Source organism: Benincasa hispida, chromosome 3 (assembly GCF_027475165.1).
Source record: "Benincasa hispida cultivar pf3 chromosome 3, pf3_genome.v1.1, whole genome shotgun sequence".
Classification (NCBI taxonomy): Eukaryota; Viridiplantae; Streptophyta; class Magnoliopsida; order Cucurbitales; family Cucurbitaceae; genus Benincasa; species Benincasa hispida.
The window spans coordinates 7,719,316-7,740,103 of NC_143480.1; positions in this window are offsets into that span (position 1 = coordinate 7,719,316).

Here is a 20,788-nt window from a genome sequence, read left to right on the forward strand (position 1 = left end):
ATACATACCCTGTTAGTCCCTAGCATAATCTTGACATAGAATTGGGTCTAGAGGGGTGCAACCATACATGCCCAGCTAGCCCTAGAAGCATAACCTTTATCTAATTAAAATTTAATCTTATGAACAAACATAATGCATGAGGTCCTTGTCGACAAACATATTTTAAACATGTAATGCAATATAACAATCACATAATTATGCAACATATTAAAGGTACACTACCATGAAACACTGGTGAGATAACTACTTACCTTGACTGCGATCCTAGTTTTTCCTTATTATTCCTTATGGTTTGATCAGTAGAGCTTTCCCTCTTAAACTAGAAGGAAATTTGGGCAGCACCTCACCCGAGCTTTATCTCTTCTAACCTCACAAAACTTCCTCACTCACACTTACTCTTTCATACGATTCTTTATTACTGAGATTTGTTTGAGAATGGGTTAAATCTTCAGGCAAAGGGTCATATTTATAGTGGTTTTCAACTCTTCTCAGTGTGACAACTCATCCTACAAATGTCTTCTTTAAAATTACTTAGGTTTAAGAATTTCTCTTAATAAGACACCTAATTTTGGCTAATGATTGCCCTTACGTCTTCAACCTTTGTTTGTATTCAATTTTAGGGTTCTCCATGTATAATCTATAAGATCGTGGCCAAATTCAACGCATAATCCACGCTTCTGTCCAAATCTCGCTCTCTTTGTTCTCAGAATCTCGCTCTCTCCAGCTTTCTCGCTGGTTTGGCTATCGTGACTCTTGCTCTCGCTCTCGCTCCCGCTCTCTCCCACTGTCTCGCTGAGAATATTGCTCTCTTTACTCTCGCTCTCTCCAATTTTCTCTCCAATCTCGCTAGTTTTCACACGTGGTTGCCTTCACGGCTTGTGGATTCCACTTCCTCTTTTTAACTCTTTCAAATTTTAAGAGTATATGGGCAATTAATTCACCTCCAATTCTTCCAATGAGCAGTGTCCAAACAAAAAATTATCTACTGTGCCCTTTGTCTCCTGAATTAGCTAGCGTCCAACTTCTAACTAATCCTCCCTGATTCTGCCCCCTTATTCATTATTTTTGGATAATTAATAAATTTCATATTTTTTTCCAATTCTAAATTTCCACCCGATTTTCCTATTAAATTTATATATTTTTCATTCTTAATTATATATTTTATTTGTTTTCCTGTTTTCTAAATTAAGGTTAGGGTATTACATTTACCACTCCTTTAAATAAAATTTCGTCCCGCTCAACATTTGACATTTAATTTCGTGTATGCATACAAATTTGGGTTGTTACATAACTATAATAACCTACTCAACTCCCCAAACAATCTCAAATTATTTCAAAAGAATCATTGATTAGATTCTTGAAATAAGATGGAAAATGTCTTGTAACGGTAAATAGTAAAAGCAAAGGTCAAATATAGTCAATTCATGGTAGTTATAAAAGAAATGTAAAGAATTATAGTTACATTTCAAAATATAGAGTTAACCTCCCAAATTTACTCTCTTTCATTAACCTTCTTGTTTCTAGCAAGAATATAGTTCAATTGACAAAAATCTTCTCTCCTATATATTGGTGAATTAAAAAATGTATAATTGAAAAAAATAAATAAATAGAGACGTTGCAAAAATCGCTAGCTTGTCCTACTACATAATGGAAAAATCAAATGGAATACCATTAAAGAGAAAAATTGTAAAATAATGGATATTAGTAGAAAACATGGATTTATGGGCGTTGGTAGAACGACTAACAATATGATTAAATGAGGTAGAAAGAGAAATTTATCATCAAAAGTAATAAAGAGATTAGTACTATTAATCTCTCAGTTTGATTATCTCAGAATCAGTTGGTTTTTCTTTGGTTATTATTATTAACTAAATATATGATAGATTAGTACTATTAATCTCTCAGTTTGATTATCTCAGAATCAGTTAGTTTTTCTTTAGAATCAGTTAGTTGTCACGATAAATAATTTACTTTCATTTAAGAATTATGTAGACCATGTTTGCTGCAGACTATGTTTTAGAAAAGAAGATAAAAAAAAAAAAAAATACCTTTCATTCTCATACTTTTGAGAAAGTAATAATTGGGTCGATCTAATTCATATATTTTTAATTTTATATTTTTTTTAAAGTTTAGTATTTCAAAATCTAGTTTATGTAGATTAAAATTTGTAACGGTTTAGTTTATATCGTAAAAAAGTACTGGTAAATTGAACACCAACCTCGAAGAAAATAGTAAACTATACTTTTTTCAGCAGAAACTTGTGAAAAATTAAGGATGTAATGTAAAGTGATTTTTTTTTATCCTTTTTCAATTTTTATTTTGAGGAAAACATAGACTATTTTTGTTTTACAAGTAGGCTTTGGAAAAAAAAATTGCAAAAGCAAATTTTAAAATTTCATTTAAAAAATAGTAAAAATGTTTCGAAATTATAAAAATAGTAAAATAAATTTGTATAATAGAAAATATTAATTAGTAAATGACAAAATTATCCTAAAACAATAAAATTAAGTACAAATGAGAATGCAAAAATACACTGTTTCAAAACTAACTCGAATATCACAAATACACTTACCTAAACATTCTAGAATCGCAAATACATAATATCTAAATATTCTATAAGCAAAAATTAAAAATCATCCAATATGGTGCTCAACGCTTCCAACTGCCTATAGAATATCTGTATGTGAGGGAAGATGACGACCCGGCGGTGAAGGTCATTAGAAACTTATGGATATCTACAACGATGGACTTCCTCCAAGGTAAGATGAGAAAGAGCAAAGTTGATTGTACCATTGAAGTTGTTATTGGAAACTAAGTATTTGAAGGAATTGCAACTTCACAACGATGTGACTATTGAAAATATGGTTGCGTTTGACACCAAACCCATTGTAGGGAGTTTCATCGTCTTTATTCCATGTGACCATTTTGCTCATAAGATCTTGAAAGCAAACTTTAAATACTATCAATCCCAAAATATCATTATTGAAAACCATGTTCAAAGTAGAAACAAAAGCAGGAAACATGTGTGCGAGCGAAAAAAGTGGGCAGCCTGGCGAGGTGGTCGTCAAAAGCTAGCCAAGACGATAGAATTCAATAAAGATTTGTTGAACCAACGATTGCAGAGATTCAGAATGAGAAAAAGAGATTTTTAGGGGCAGCTAATTGAAGAAGATGAAGAATATGAGATTTAGGATTTTTCGTTATCTTATTTTAATAATAATGATAATGATAATGATAATAAATAATAACAACAATATTAATAATAAAGTGAACAAAATATCTATATATACATGCACATGTTTCAAACATTTAAAATTTAATTCTCATTTATATGCTTCTTTTGAGTACAACAAGACATTTTTATTTTTATGTGTACGAAAAATTGAAAATATAAAAAATATGAAAAAAAAACAATCAAATTAATTTGATAACAATATGTATAAAATAATGAAAAAAATATTTAGATACAATTGAATAAATCGAGAGTTAGTTAGATAAAATCAAATTTGATAATACAATATAAATTCACATATAAATTAGAGAGAAAAATCATGAAGATTTTGTTTATTGTGGTTAATTTGTCATATAGTTAGATAAAATCTAATTTAATAATAAAATTTAAATTTAAATATAATTGTGGAAAGAAAAATTAGGAAGAGAATTTATTTATTTACAATTACACTGTATTAATAATTCGATTTTCATTTAAATTTCAACAATTACACTGTATTTATAACTCCATCAACCACAAAACCTATGAAAGAAACATAACTCATTGTAGAAGCATATAAAAAACAACAAGATTGCAAAAGTGAATACATGTTTGTCAAAAAGATAAATTAATGGTATAATAAGATATAATGAATAAAAGGTGATTAGAAAAATGATAAATTTTAAATCAAATATATGATTTGTTAGATGATAATATGTATAAAATATTAAGTAAAAGCCTAATTTGGATAAAAAAAAATTAGTTCAAATTTGAAATAATAAAAAACAAATAATGTAAAATCTAAAGATATATTATAAATAAAAATAAAAATGGTGATAAACAAATTGAAGAATTGATTAATTCTGAATATTTTCGAAAAGTGGTTAAATCAAATCAAAACATAAATGAAACCGTCAATTCAAATTTTAAAATGGTATAAAAATTCGACATCTTATCTCTTGAATCCGTTAGCTTGAAGTCTCATAATCGACGGTTTCATTTACACTGTATTTCTATTGAGAATATATACGGTCTCATAACAGATGCTTCCATTTACACTATATTTCTATTGATAATTTATACATAGTATAACAATCACACAATACTCGAAAAAATGGTTAATCGATCATATCAGGGGTAATTCGGGGATTAAAAATATATAATTCATGTCCGTGATACTATTTTGCCAAAAATATTTTTATTTTTATTTTTTTAACAAAAATCAAAAGACACCCCCGATCTGGCTATTTCCTTCAATTTTCCAAAAAGTTTTAGCTGCAAGTATCCGGACGTAGTTTTGTGTAGGTCCGGAGTCTGGGGTGCTATAAATTGGGCTTAGACATGACATTTGTAGTCTTCACTTCAAGCCCAATGGACTCAATTATATATTGTGGACTAATCTAGCGCCCAAGCAACCAAACTGAGTTTTTTTTTCCTACTACTACTACTATTACAAGAGAAAAGAGAGATATGCTAATTTTGACTGATATCTTTGAGAGTCTATTTTAAAGGATCAAAGTGAACTTAGTTTGACACGTACTATCTCCCTTGAGGTCAAGGTAAAATCTGTATATCCTATTTGTTGTTAAGAAAACATATTTTAAAAGTTAAGTAAATTAATTAAGATAGAGATGAAAAGCAAAATTAATTTTGAGTCAAAATAATAGTAACAATACATGGTTCAATTTTATAGATTACCCCTTATTTACTATAATAATTGTGGACGTGGAAGATATAACCTTTGATCTTAAAAGAGGGAGGATATGTCAATTATCACTCAATTAAATTCATTTTCTGTAATGACCCGACTCCTTAGGACTTGTACTAGGCCGTTACTACATGCATGCATGCATCTCAAAACGACACATTTTATAAATTGGCTAAAACCAAATAAATTTTATAAAATAAATAACTTTTATTAAAATCTAAATAACTAAAATCTTAGATCAGGGTATCCACTGGAAAATTTTATCTAAAAATCCCCCAGTGCAAAACAAAAAGTTTATGAATTCAATGGCAAAACTGAGATTTAAGACATGAAAACATGAGGGGAAGCATCTGTCTAATCTCTAATGGCACGATTTCCGATTCCTCCGTTATTCGCTGATGTGTCCTTCTTACCTGAAAAACATAACATAATAAAAAATGAGTATAAAATACTCAATAAGTAACCCAACTATTGGGGTCAGGTTATGTATATATATCTGCAAATGCTTGCATATTGTGGGACAAGTATATCATAACTCATCAAAGAAGCATAAAAGCAGGAGCATTTGGAAACATGAAAACAGGGATGGCAATCTAGTGAACAATTAAACTCATTCTAACATGTATCTGGTGGCTCGAAAACACACAAACATACCCGTCGGTCCCCGAAGTTGAACATGGTAGTGAGCCTGAAGGATCACGATATGAACATGATAGTGAATCGGAAGGATCACAATAACGTGGTAGGGAACCTGTTGGCTTCCAACAACATAGTAGTGTACCCCGAAAGATTACAAAAATTGACTAGTGTTGGAAGGACAATTGTGATCACTGAACATGAATCATAAAATATTATCTAAGGTCCCACATCATAATGAATAGAATATTCTCATGGTTCTGAAATGCACATAACGGAATCATTCAACATACATAATATCCCTAAGGTCTAATACATGCTTATAAATTTACTTATTTCCATCTGAAACTAAGGACTAAAATGTCCAACATGAAGATGTTTCAGTAGTAAAGTCACTTACCTCAATAACAAGCTCAAACAACAATTTTGCTAGAAATCAACCTTCACAAACTTTGGATTAAATCCTAAGACATTAGCCAAAAATCAAATTAAATTTTTAGGATTAGATTCCCAAATAAAAAATTATCTCAAATGCATTCACTGAACTTACCCAACTTAAGGATTGATCCCAAAACCACTTCCAAATTTTTCAACTACACAACTTTTAAGTCAAACAACAAAATTTAAGGATGAGAAGCTAAAATTATAGCAACATAAATTAATCCAAAAGGATTCCATTTCATACTTACCAAAAATCTCTCGAAAATGGTCTTTAACACTTGATGGACAACCCACAAATGTCATCCAAATTTTGAATCTAAAACCCAAAGACAATGGGTATCAATGATCAAAGCCAACATAATTGGGTAACCGAAAAATTACAAAAAAAAAATCCATCAATACTTACCAAAAACCCATCCAAGATTATGGCAAAACCCACATGAACGACAGTAACCATGGATTTGGTGTCAACCGGACAAAAGCACACGGTGGTGCATTGAAGTGCTGTCGGTGAAGTTGAAATGTAGAGGAGAGAGAGAGAAAGAGAGAGAGAAATCGACGTTTACCGCACAGACAAGCTCAACTTGACCACCTCGGAACACGCAGATGATGAGACGTGGCTGAAGGAACTTTTTTTTACAGAGAACCTTGGAGTAGAAGTGGCTCGTCCTAATCCCATTTTGATTGAACACATGCATTTACAGTCAACAAAACAGATTATGCATCAAAAGATAAATTACAATATGCTTTTGAAATAAGAAACAAGGTTTAAAGATTATACCTTTGAAGAACTCTTCTTCAAGTAAATCCGTCAAGCTAATTCGAACACTTCGAACAACACGATCTCCTCGAACAGCAACAAACAACAATGCAACTCTCGAACAAAATGAAAGAACACTACCACTTAGTAATCTTGATATTCTCGGTGTGAGAACCCAGGAATGGTGGGCTCTGGCTATTTGGTTAGAAAGTGTTTGTGATTTGGAGGATGAAAACGATTGAAGGAAGAACTAACACTATCACATAGAGTTTTTGTTCTATCATGTAGGCGATCAAGTCTATCACATAGACTTTCTTAATTGATCATATAGTCTCACAAGAAAATTGTGTAGAAGACTTCATAAGTCGTGTGTATATCTTTTGGAATAATAAAATCGTATTTTATTTATCCCATATTGCTATAAAATCGATTAACTTTCCTATGGTAGTTAGAGAGAAAAAGGGGATAGTTATCAAATATAATTAATAATTATAAATAAATATGATAACCAAATTATCATATTATATTTATAACATATAGTTTTAATATTGCATCATATATAATATATAAACCATAGTTCTTTTCTCTATTTTATGGCATTTAATATAAACCATATTTATATTAAATTTAACAACTATGAATCTTATTCATAGAATATATATTTGAATCATATTCAAATATTTGTTCCTCCAATCAAACTATAATGTATCAAATACATTATGTCAATTATATCATATATAATTTAATTAATTTAATTATATCATATATATAATTAAATTCTCTTTTATTAATTTGAACATTTCAAACAAACCCAAAAATAGATTCTCAACTAAATCCTTTGACTACCAAAAGGACCTTATGAACCTGTAGCTTGAAGCTCCAACAGTATGTGAATAACTAATTAAACTCTTTAATCACATTATCCATCATCTGTAACTGTCGGGCACTCCACTAAAGACCGTTAACTGCACTCTTCACCTATAGATATATTTCTGTGTCCATTGGATATAACCAATTAACAGTATGATGACCCTTCACAAAATGCTCGTAAGTACACCTGGGTTAAATTACTATTTTGCCCCTATAGTTACATCTAATTCTTTAAGTACCACTGATCCCTCTAATGAACAATAGATCATAGTCCCATTATGACTAAACCCCTCTTTGGCCAAGAGAGGGTGTGGCGCCACATTGTTCAAGACCCAGAATCAGCCCTTAAGGGAGAAATTTATCTACTTACCCCTACTTCGGGGAAGGAGTGGATTCCATCTTGTGTAACTGAGTTCCCAACTCCCCAATCAGATGAATCCTCAAAATGGTAGGCTTGTCGAGTCGGCGACCTGATTACTCTCACCCATACAAATCAAAGGACCACCCTCATAGGCAGGAGTTCATAACTCAATCAGGATTAAGGTCATGTTACCTATGGTCATCCTAGTGAAATGAAAGTCTCTATTATGAACAATGTTATATAAAGAGACTAAACATTTCATAGTCTGATCTTATACAAACTCCTTTGTATAGAATATCCCCGCTTGCATGTCTAATACATGAATGATCAGGACCAGATCATTTTTAGCACTTTACAATATTTGTAACACCTATAAAACGAGCCATACTCGTAATGTCACCAGGATAAGGTACCCAACCTTATCTATATACTACAAATTATTTAAGTTATCACTTAAACATGATTCTCTTGTATGTCTTCACATACATGTTTAAGTTACAACGATAATTTTGGATGTTAGTTTATTGGTTTGTGGTTAATGCAACTAAAATATCATATATTTCATAGACAAGGTGAATAAAATATCAAATATTATAAATCATATATATGTTTATTCATACAAGGTTTATAAACTATAGAATCCTACGAGATTTAGGGTATCAAACCCAATAGTGACATGGTGGTTTGGTCGACGAAAGGCAGAGGCTGGTGGACGAGCGACAGAAGCTCGATGGTCTGGTGTGATCTGAGGGGTGAGATGGGGAGAAGGACTAACATGAGAGGTTAGAAGGAGATGGAGAAGAAGAGAGTCATTTTTTTCTTATTCCTCTAGGGCTACGTGCACTTAGCCAAGCCAAGCCAACAAACTTATAAATATAACTATTTCCTAGTTAAAACCATATTTTGACTTAATAATTATATATCTATATTTCCTTTTTCTCCTTAATTTCACATCAACTCAAATCACTCATTTATTTGTATCTAAATATATTTTCCTTTCCTAAATTTCCATAAGTCCACCGTTAAAACAAATCCAAAATCCCAAATTTAAATTTTAATTCCATAAAAAATTTCAAATCTCCAAATTAATTTATCCAACTTTCCTTAAATTAAATTCAAATTTTCAAATATTTTCAAATATCACTTTATTATCCACCTCAAACTACAGGTCTTTACGTCTAACATCGACATAATTTTTCTATCTACTTCGAGCTATTTGCATTCGTGTTCTAATTTATGTATTGCTTTATTTGTGGTCTGTTAGACATGAGATCTGCAACCTTTCCCATACAAGGCTTTAAATAGTGACCGTCAATAGTAGCTTGATAATTGTTATTATAAGAGAACTCCATCAGATGTAAGTAAATTTCCTTAAAATAAAATAGGCTAACTTAGTGAATTTAACCACTATGACCCATATCACTATATAACCTTTTGTTATTCTTGGCAAACCTACAATGAAATCCATAGACATATTCTCCCACTTCCATTCCGATATGCTTAGAGGCTACATCAAACCTACTAGCTTTTTTCTTGTGGCCTTCATCTGCTGACACACTAAACACTTATAGAAAAATTCTGCTATTTCTCTTTTCATATCATACGATTGGTAATATCGTTTCAAGTCGTGATATATCTTAGTACTGTCATGATGTATTGAAAATGGTGAACTATGATCTTCTGCCAATAATTCATCCTTAAGCTGACTGTTTACAGGTATGCATAAGCATCCCTAATAAAGGAGACCATGATCTAAGGATACTGAGAACCCATTATCTCGTTCTGCCCTTACTAAGTGAAACTTCTTAACACGATAAGGATTTCTTTATTGTGCATCAATGATCTTTTGTCTCTAGGTTGGTTGTACTGTTGTGCCAACTATGCAGTGACTTCCCTCACTACTACTACAACCCTGACTCGTTCAAAATCCTTGCATAGATGAGTCTATATGGTAATTAAAACTACTAAATGGGTTGTCTTTCTACTTAGAGCATCTGCCACTACATTTGCCTTGCCTAGATGATATAGAATCTCACAATCATAATCCTTCACCAACTCTAGCCATCTGCACTGTTTCATATTTAACTTCTTCTGAATGAAGAAGTATTTCAAGTTCTTGTGGTTTGTGAAAATTTGTATCTTCTCTTCGTCTAAAAGGCCTCCAAATATTTAATGTGAAAACCAGTGCTACTAACTCCAAATCATGTGTAGGGTAGTTTCGTTCATTATTCTTCAATTGACGAGAGGCATAAGCAACCACTTTTCCCTACTGCATCAGCATGAACCCCAATCCTTTTTTTGGAGCATCACTGTAAATAATAAAACTTCTTGATCCATCTGACACTGTAAGAAATGGTGTAGAAATCAAGTTCTGTTTAAGATCCTGAAAACTGTCCTCATAAGTCTTACCCTCAATAAAGGAAGATCCTTTCCTAGTCAACTTAGTTAAGGGAGTGGCTATGCGAGAAAAGTCTTTGACAAATCGATAGTAATAGCCTGCCAAACCTAGAAAACTATGCACCTCACTGACTGTCATAGGATGAGGCCAACTCATAACCACCTCAATCTTTTCTGGATCTATAGATACTTCATCCTTTGACACCACACGCCCTAGAAAGAACACTTGCTTCAACCAAAACTCACATTTAGAAAACTTAGCATATAACTTATTCGACCTCATAGTCTCCAAAACTTTTCGTAAATGTTCATCATGTTTTGCCTCTATCTTGGAATAAACCTAGATATCATCAATAAAAACTATCACAAATGGTAACATTATTCAACTATATATAATCAATGCATAAGCATAATGACCCATCATTCTTTTTCACAAACAGAACTGGTGCACCCCATGGTGACACACTCGGACGTATAAAATCCTTATCCAATAACTCTTACAATTGAATTTTGAGCTTCTTCAACTCTGCTGAGGTCATTCTACAAGGATCCTTTGAGATGGGAGCTGGACATGACTTTAACTCGATAACAAAGTCTATCTCCCTATATGATGGAAAACTTGGGAGGTGTTGAGTTGTATGTCCTTAAACTCATAGTTTGTAACATTAAACATATTCTATTTGAAATAAAGAGATGTTATTGAAGTTTATTGCACTTTTAAAGGCCTAAATCCAATAAAAAGATCCATGACTATTACATGAGTACTTGGACTTTATGTGGAGACATAAAGACGGATCAAGTTCGAGCAAATAGCTAAAATGGTCTATAGTATACGAATAAGGTTGGGTACCTTATTCTAGTAACACTATAGGATGGGATCAACTTTGTATTTGGTACAAATGATATGATCCTAAATCGTTCATATGGAGACATGAAGTGGGGGCGTCCTATGCAAAGAGTTTGTATAAGACCGGGCCAAGAAATGAGTAACTCTTACTTTATAATACTGTTTATTGTTTAAGACTGATTGTTTCAAATTAATGACCTAGGTAACTCGACCTTAATTCTGAGCTAACTATGAACTCCTGTTTATTTGGGATTATCCTTAAATTTGCATAGGTGAGGGTTGGCTCTACAGCGCCAGCTCAATAAACCTCTCATTTCAGGGGTAAGATCGAGTAAATAGTTGAGGACATAGGGTGCAAGATAGATTTCACTCCCACCTACTTTCAGGGATAGTGGAGAGGTTGTTCCCTTAAGTGCTGGCTTCGGGTCTTGAATAAGGTGCCCTACCCTTTCATTGGCCCGAGAGGGACTCAATTTGGTGATTGGATCATAAACAAATTGTTCATTAGAGGAACTGTGGGACTTAAGGAGCTAGATGTAATCTTAGGGGTAAAACAACATTTGACCCAACCGTTATTATGAACAACCTGTGAAGGGTGAACTTATTATATGGTTATATTAAGTGGACACAATTATATCTACAGTGAGAAGAGTGCAACTACTAGGTTTTAGTAGAGTGACCCGGTAGTTAACAAATGTTGATTAGTTCGGTTTAAAGAGTTTAGTCGATTAATCTGAATCGTTGGAGCCCATGATCTATAGGTCCATTAGGTACCTCTACTAGCACACAAACGGAATAAACCTTAGAATAGAGTGATGGGTTTAATTTGAAACATTCAAGTTCGAGTTAAGGGAATTAGTAATTATATGCGATATAATTACACGTTTAATTATTAGATTAAACGAGATTGTAGAATCTGATAATATTTAAATATGATTTAAATATAAATTACATGAATAGGGATTCATGGTTGTAAAATTGGTGTTTAATTAATTTAATATTTGATATTAAATTAATAGAATTAATTAAATTGTTTAATTACTTATTAATTTTATTTGAAAATTAATTAATGAAATTTTAGTTTAATTAAAGAATTAAAAACTGAAATTTGATATTAATTTTGAAAAAGAATTTCAAATCAATAAGAAAATAGATTTTGGAGAAATCCACTAAAAGTTGTGGATTTTCCCACTTGCATGAACACCAAAATCTCACTCACAATTCAAGTATGAGCTATCTATTTGAGATGCAATCAAATTGCATGAGGTGTGGGTATAAGATTCAAGGTTTAATGTCGAGGATTGAGGCCATGCAAAATTATTGAGCTGAGTTTTTAGTTGAAGAAGCGTTCTACAATTTGAGAGAAAAAACCAGTGAGCTTCTCTCCAAATTCCTTCAATTCAATTCATTTTAAGTCCCACAACACAATCTAAGGTACAAAGAGAATAGTAAGAAAAATCTATTGGTGGTTTACACTTTGTTGCAGAGGAGATTAAAGCTGGATTTGAAATTCTGGGCGGGATCTATCAGCAGCAACATTCTCTCTTGACTCGAGACCATTTTAGAATCATGGAATTCTCTTTAAAGGTGAGTTTTTTATGAAACCTTCTTTTTTATGATATGAACATGCTCACATTGATGCTAAAATTAATGAATTAGAGTGCTTATTGATCCTTGTTTCTTCCGCTAGTTGCTTGCTAACTCCATCAAGAGGTCCTCTGAAAAAACATCTAAATAATCTCTTACCATTACCTCTAAAGACAAGGCGACCTTAGTTTCTCTAGTGTCAACCACATTGGCCAAGATACTCCAGATACCTTGATTAAGCAACTTATTGGCTTTCATAATTGAAATTACTATAAGCAAGACCATGATCCTAGCCCTTTTAAACTAAAAACTAGCATCTGTAGGAGGATTAAAGATTACCTCCTTACGGGAATAATCTACACTGGTATGGTTGGTAGACATCCAATCCATGCCTAATATAATGTCAAAATCATGCATGTCCAAGACTTAAAGTCACATCTTGCGTATAATTTGCTATCTCAATCTAACATGCTTATATCTTTTCATTTGCTAACATAATTTCTTCTGACGGAGTAGAAGCTGATAAGATATAATGCAAAGGTTCTAATTCTAACATAGCATGCTTCACAAATACTGATGATATAAACAGATGGGATGAGCCAGAATCAATCAGCACCAATGCATAGTGTCCCAAGAATGGGAGCATACTTGTCACAACAGTGCCTGATTTCGTGGCTTCCTGCCGAGTGATTGAATAGACACGTCCTTGCTATTTTGATGGCTCGAACCTCCTAATGCACACTGGAAGGCTGACCCTTACTTCCTTATGAGCTTCTTTTGGGATATTTATCAGTCATGTGTGATGGGGGTGCAAGTGCACGTGCCAAATTATAATATAGTTTAAAACAGTTAGGACTGAGTGTCGTCTCATGGGGAATTGGTTGGACTCACTCTTAGCTAATCATAAATTTTTCTAATTTTATTTAGGAGAACGGACTATGATTAATATTTAATTAGTCTAATCCTAGAAAGCACAAAGGATAACACCGGGGTGAGAACAAGCTAAGACACACCCTAGGGTTATGGTCTCATTGGTGGATCAACTAGAATTATTGTTTTATGCCTTAGATTAATTTGTGCAAATTACAGATCTAAGAGTCTTTAATGATAGATAAAACTAACATGCAACGGAAGAAATCAAAATCAATAAGTACTACAATTACATTTATTTGAGTTTATAAAGCATGCTAAAGCAAGTTTTGCAGAAAAGAGGATTTCATGTTTGAATACCTTTGATGAATAGCTGAAATCTTCTTCTCCTCTACGAATTGGGCCTTCAATTTGATAGTAGACCACCACAATGATCTTCTCTACTAACATTCAACTTGGATTGTGTGGTGGAAATATTGAATTGAACTTAATTAGGTGTAAGGGAGAAAAGGGTTTGAGGGAGAGTGCAAAATTTCTAAAATTCTGATTGCAAAAATCAAAATGCATGCCTTCTCCACTGAAAATTTGAAGCTTTTAATCAATCAAACCATGCAAGCAATATGAATTCAGCATGGTGACACTTCAAACTCCAATTAGAAAGTGGGCTAGGTGTTTAGAATGGGATAAACCCATTAAGAATAGAAAAGTTGGATAAATCCACTAGTGAAATTAATTTTCTAATTTTTACTTAATTTCATTAAATTAAATAAAACAAATTCAAATATGAATTTGAATTTTGTAAAATTAAAAAATGTTTATTTTTAATTAATTAAACAAATTTAATTAATTAATTAAAAAATAATTTAATATCAAATATTAAATTAATAGAACATCTATTTCAAACATGAATCCTATTCACGTTAATAAATATTTAAATATTGTAAACTTTCCAAATTACGTTTAATTTCGATAAATTTAAACATTTTAATTATATCGAATATAATGAATTAAACCCTAAATTGAATTTGAACATCTCAAATTCGAAACCCTGATTTCGATTTTGAACATTTCAAATTCGCTCAATTCACTAATCCAAGGTATACGAACTAGTAGAGGGACCTTATGGACCTACAGATCATGAGCTCCAACGATTTGAGATTTAATTGGCTAAACTCTTTAGACGAATTAATCAATATTCGTTAACTATCGAGACACATCATTATAGCTTGATAGTTGCACTTTTCTCACTGTAGATATATTTCTGTCCACTTTAACCATAATCAGTAAGTCGATCCTTCACAGATCATTTGAATCTACAGCTAGGTCAAAATTATCATACCCCTGTAAATACATCTTGCTTCTTAAGCTCCCACTGATCCTCTATTGACCAATTTGGTTTATAGTCAAACTTATAAACCATGTCCCTTTTGATCAAGAGAGGGCGGGGCCCCATTGTTTGAGACTAGGAATCAGTGCTTAAGAGAACAACCTATCTGCTAACCCTAAATCTGGTAGGAGTGAGTTTCATCTTGTAGAATTATGTCTCTAGCTATCTATCCGGTGTTATCCGAAAAATGGGAGGCTTATTGAGTAGTGTTGTTAGACTACTCTCACCTATGCAGATAAAAGAATAATCCCAAAGAAACAGGAGTTCATAGTTAGCTCAAGATTAAGATCGAGTTATCCTAGGTCATTTGAATTTGAAATAGTCAGTTTTAACAGTAAAAAGTCGTTATAAAGAAAAATGACTATTTTGAGGTCTGGTCTTATGCAAACTCATTGCATAGGATGCTCCTGAAGGAAATCGGACATGAGAATTTTCATGAGTAGCAGAATGATCGTTCCAAATTTCGCTCGTATATGAACATTAACAATTACAGTACACAAACAGAAACATACAGGCTATGAAACATATGAAATTACAGCATGCTTTACTATACAATCAAGGGTAGAATTACACATAACTTTGAAGACTCATCTTCAACACCCTTGATCACGAACGCTTGAACAATCAGCAAGACTGCAACCCCGAATGCTCAAGCACTACGACCACTACATTGCACTATCATAGTGACCATGAACTCAACGATCACCAAGATCACGAACAATCGACAACCACCACACGAAAACCGCTAACTCAATGAATGGCCTCCAAAAACCTCGACTATGTCGAGTTGAGTACGGCACCACCACAATGGCTACCTTGGTATTCTCGGTGTGAGAATCCAGAAGTGTGGGCTCTGTGTGGACTTGATTAGAAGACGAGACTGAAGGAACAACAATCATGTAAACGATTGAGCAAGTGGAGATGGTAAATGTCTATCGTATAGACGATGCCCAATCGTTTAATAGAAGTTATGCAATCGTTTAGCAAAAGCTATGAGATCGTTTAGCTAATCGGCCAACTGAGTGACTATCGTATAGAAATACTCGATCGTCTAGTCTCTCTTCAGCTTTCGTTTAGTAAATCTCATTTACTTGACAGCCACCGTGAGAACTTTTCGAGAATATAAATTCTCAATTCAACCACTACTAAAATTTAGGAAAACATTTTTCCATTTATCTCATGGTTACAATGAAATTACCAATAACCTACCACTCAATTGGTTATTAAAGAAAAAGAGATAATTATCTAATAATTAATATTATTATAAATATATATGATAACCAACTTACCATACTATATTTATAACCTATAGTTTTAATATTTCATCTCATGAAATATATAAACCATAGCTCTTTTTCTATTCCATGGTCCTTAATGTAAATCTTATTTACGTTAATCCTCTACTTAATATATCTCATACATCATACCGATCATATCATATATAATCGAATTACCTCTTGTCAATTTGAACATTTAAAATCAACACCAAGAACTGATCCTCTACTTGAATCCATTGAGCTACCAAGGGGATCTTATGGACCTGTAGCTCGAAGCTCCAACGATACGTCAATAAATGACTAAACTCTTTAGTCATGGGATCCACCATTCGTTAATTGCCAAGCACTCTACTAAAGACCATCAGCTAAACTCTCCTTACCACAAATATATTATGTGTCCATATCAACCAATCAATAGTGCGATAACCCTTTACAGATCGCCCATAAGTACATCTCGACCAATAATCATTATGCCCCCGTAGTTACATATAACTCCTTAAGTACCACTGATCTCTCTAATGAACATAAGTCATAGTCCTACTATGACTGAGTCCTCTCTTCCAAAGAGAAGTTGTGGGCACTATGTTCAAGCCCCAGAATCAGCCCTTAAGAGAGCAATCTATCTACTTACCTCTACTTTGGGGAAGGAGTGAATTTCTTCTTGTGTAATTGAGTTTCCAACTCCCAAATCAGACAAGTCTCCAAAAAGGTAGGCATGTTGAGTTGGCAATCTGGCCACTCTCACCCATACTAATCAAAGGATGGCCCTCAAAGGCAGAAGTTCCCAAAACATTCAGGATTGAGGTCATGTCACCTATGGTCGTTTAGGTGAGATGTAAGTCTCCAGTTCAACAACGTTATATACATGGACGAATCATCTCGTGGTCCAATCTTATACAAACTCCTTGTATAGGACACCCCCGCTTGCATATCTCCATATGAATAGTCAAGATCTACCATCTGTAGTAGTTCACAACACTTGCAAACCTATACAAAGCAGGTCGTATCCATAGTGTTACCAAGATCAGATATCCCTCATTAATCCTTACATTACAGACCTATTTAGGTTATCACTTAAGGCATGATCCATTTGTATATCTCATATACATTCTTAAGTTTACAAACGATAGTCATTGAGCTTTGTTTATTGGATATGAGTAAATGTCTGATAAAATAACTCTGATTTTATTCATAACAATGTGTATATATTACAAATTACGAGACTTTGGGAGAATTAGGACACCAATCCCAACAGCTCTCACTCACATGTCTCCACATAAATGATTTTGGGATCACATTATTTGTATCAGTATACAAAATTGGCCGCATCTAATAGTGTCACCAGAATGAAGTACCCAATATCTTCCATATACTTATAGACCATTTTGGCTATATACTAAAACTTGATCATCTTTTATGTCGCGACATAAAATTAAAGTATTCATATTATAGCCATGGATTTGTTTATTGGATTTTTATAATAGAATGCAATATCAATAAAAATTTAATGAAAAAAATATTCAATAATACTTTTGTTGATAAACAGAATATGTTAACAATATTTACGAACTGCGAGTTTAGGACATTCCTAACATTTAATCCATGTATCCTCCTTCGAGCACTACCTTTCTAACACCTAATTATCAACTCAATTTCGTGCAATTGTTTAGTTAAGTGCAACATTAAACTTCTCTGTTTTTTATCCTTATTAATCTTCTATCACCTTTGTGCATATTTGATTAACAATTTAACATGTTCGATCTAACCCAATACCCTCTCTCTTTCAAGCAAGGCATCAAGTACACATCATTAAACATTGGCCACATGTTCAAAAGCATAAGTAATAGATATGCTAAAATAACTATGCAATTAATCAATTCCAAGAAACAACCAATCTTGTTTAAAAACAATCCAACAACAAAAACCATAAACCCAGAACTACAAATGTCACTCATGGGCACAACATAAATTTAGACCATTCATGATACATCTAAATTCAAAGAAACATAAAATTAAAAAAAGGAAGATGCAAGCCCATTCTTGACTGTTTTCCTTGTTGGGGTTGATGTCCTAAATCTCGTAGGGTCCTATAATTTGTAAACTTTGTATGAACAAACTCTTATGTGATTAATAATATATGATATTCTTATTCACATTGTTTATAAAATATGTGATATTTTAGTTGCATTAACTGCAAACCAATAAACTAACATCGAAGGTTATCGTTGTAACTTAAACATGAATGTGGAGATATACATGTGAATCATGTTTAAGTGATAACAAAATGGTCTGTAGTAGATGGATAGGGCTAGGTATTTTATCCTGATGACACTACAAGTATGACCTGCTTTTTAGGTGTTACTATTGTTGTAAAGTGGTATAAATGATCTGATCCTAATCATTTATGTATTAAACATGCAAGCAGGGATATTCTATACAAAGAAGTTTAGTCTCATTATATAACACCATTCATAATAGAGACTTTCAGTTCACTAGGATGACCATAGGTAACATGACCTTAATCCTGAGTGAGTTGTGAACTCCTGCCTATGAGGGCGGTCTTTTGGTTTGTATGGGTGAGAGTGGCCAGATTGTCGACTCAACAAGCCTACCATTTTGGGGATTCGTCTGATTGGGAAGCTGGGAACTCAACTACACAAGATGGAATTCACTCCTTCCCCAAAGCAGGGGTAAGTAGATAAATTTCTCCCTTAACAGTTGATTCCGAGTCTTAAAAATGTGGCGCCACACCCTTTCCTAGCCTGAGAGGGGTTTAGTCATAGTGGGACTATGATCTATTAGTCATTAGAGGGATCAGTGGTACTTAAGGAGTTAGATGTAACTACAACGACAAACGGTAATTTGGCCTAGTTGTACTTACGAGCAATTTGTGAAGTGTTATCGTATTGTTGATTGGTTATATCCAATGGACACAAAAAAATATTTACAGTACGAGGAGTGCAGCTGTCGGTCTTTAGTGGAGTGCCCGACAGTTAATGGATGATAGATAATGTAACTGAAGAGTTTAATTAATTATTCACGTACCGTTGGAGTTTCAAACTACATGTCCATAAGGTCCCCTTGGTAGCTCAAACGGGTTTAGTTGAGAATCAATTTTTGGGTTAATTTGAATTGTTCAAATTAATAAGAGGAAATTTAATTATATGTGATATAATTAAATTGATTCAATTATATATGATATAATCTTTATAATGTATATGATATATTATAGATTATTTGGAGGAAATAAATATTTGAATAAGATTCAAATATATTTTCTATGAATGAGATTCATAGTTTTAAATTTAATATAAATATGATTTATATTAAATATCATGAAATAGAGAAAAGAAACTATCGTTTATATTGTATATGATACAATATTGAATCTATAGGTTATGTGTTATATTTGATATAACATATAGTTTAATATAAATAAGATATGATAAGTTAGTTATCATTTTTATTTATATTATTTTATTATTTTGAATAATAATTCCTCTTTTCTCTCCAACCACCTTAGTGGGTGGTTGTAATAGAAATTTATAATCTTTGATCGCGTTGTCGTCAAACAACTTGTTAGGTTGCTGACGACGTATATATATGTATATATATGTATGTCTATGTGCTTTGCGACAATGATCGGAGGTCGAACATGGAGATTGTGATGATTAATGCGATACTGATGTGGTATATGCGACCGATAAACAAAAAGAATAATGAATTGATTTGAGAAAGTAAAATGCGGTAAAGAACAAAATGCGATGATAAATAAAATGTGATAATAAAATGTGGTGATAAGTAAATTGCAATGATAAAATAAAGTGTGGTAATAAAATAGAATGCGGTGATAAATAAATGAATAAACAAATAATATACAAGTTGAGGATTGGCTGTGAAGATTTGCAAAAGTATCTGATGAATGCAGTGACAAGTCTTGTGAAATGAGTTAGAAAAAGAATGGGTTGAGGGAAAGGACATCGCAAGTTTGTCAATCATGTTGAGAACGCAACTAAGATTCCACTTTCTCTGGGCTTACACCTTTCAGTGATCGGCCACGTTCCCATATGTCTATGGTGAAACAGGAATGAACGTGGTGAACGCAAGGTTGTTTTCATCTCTGGAAATACTTCTCGCTTTAGTTAACGCATTCTTTCAACCTTTTTTCGAGAGGCGGAATAACATCTTCACTTCTGCTCTCACAGATGAAGATGCCCTCGAGCATTCTTTAGCCAAACTTAGTTGATTTCTTCAACAAAGATTAACTTACTCGCTTAATCCTTCCCCTTTACCCTGAGGGATGAGTTACACATGATGAAGAAAATGGATGATGAATGTATGGAGAAGAACAGAGAAATGACGATGAATACGATAATGATATTAAAATCTAAAGAGAAGTGTTTGTTACAGATAGTGAATGAAAGATTAGAGATGAA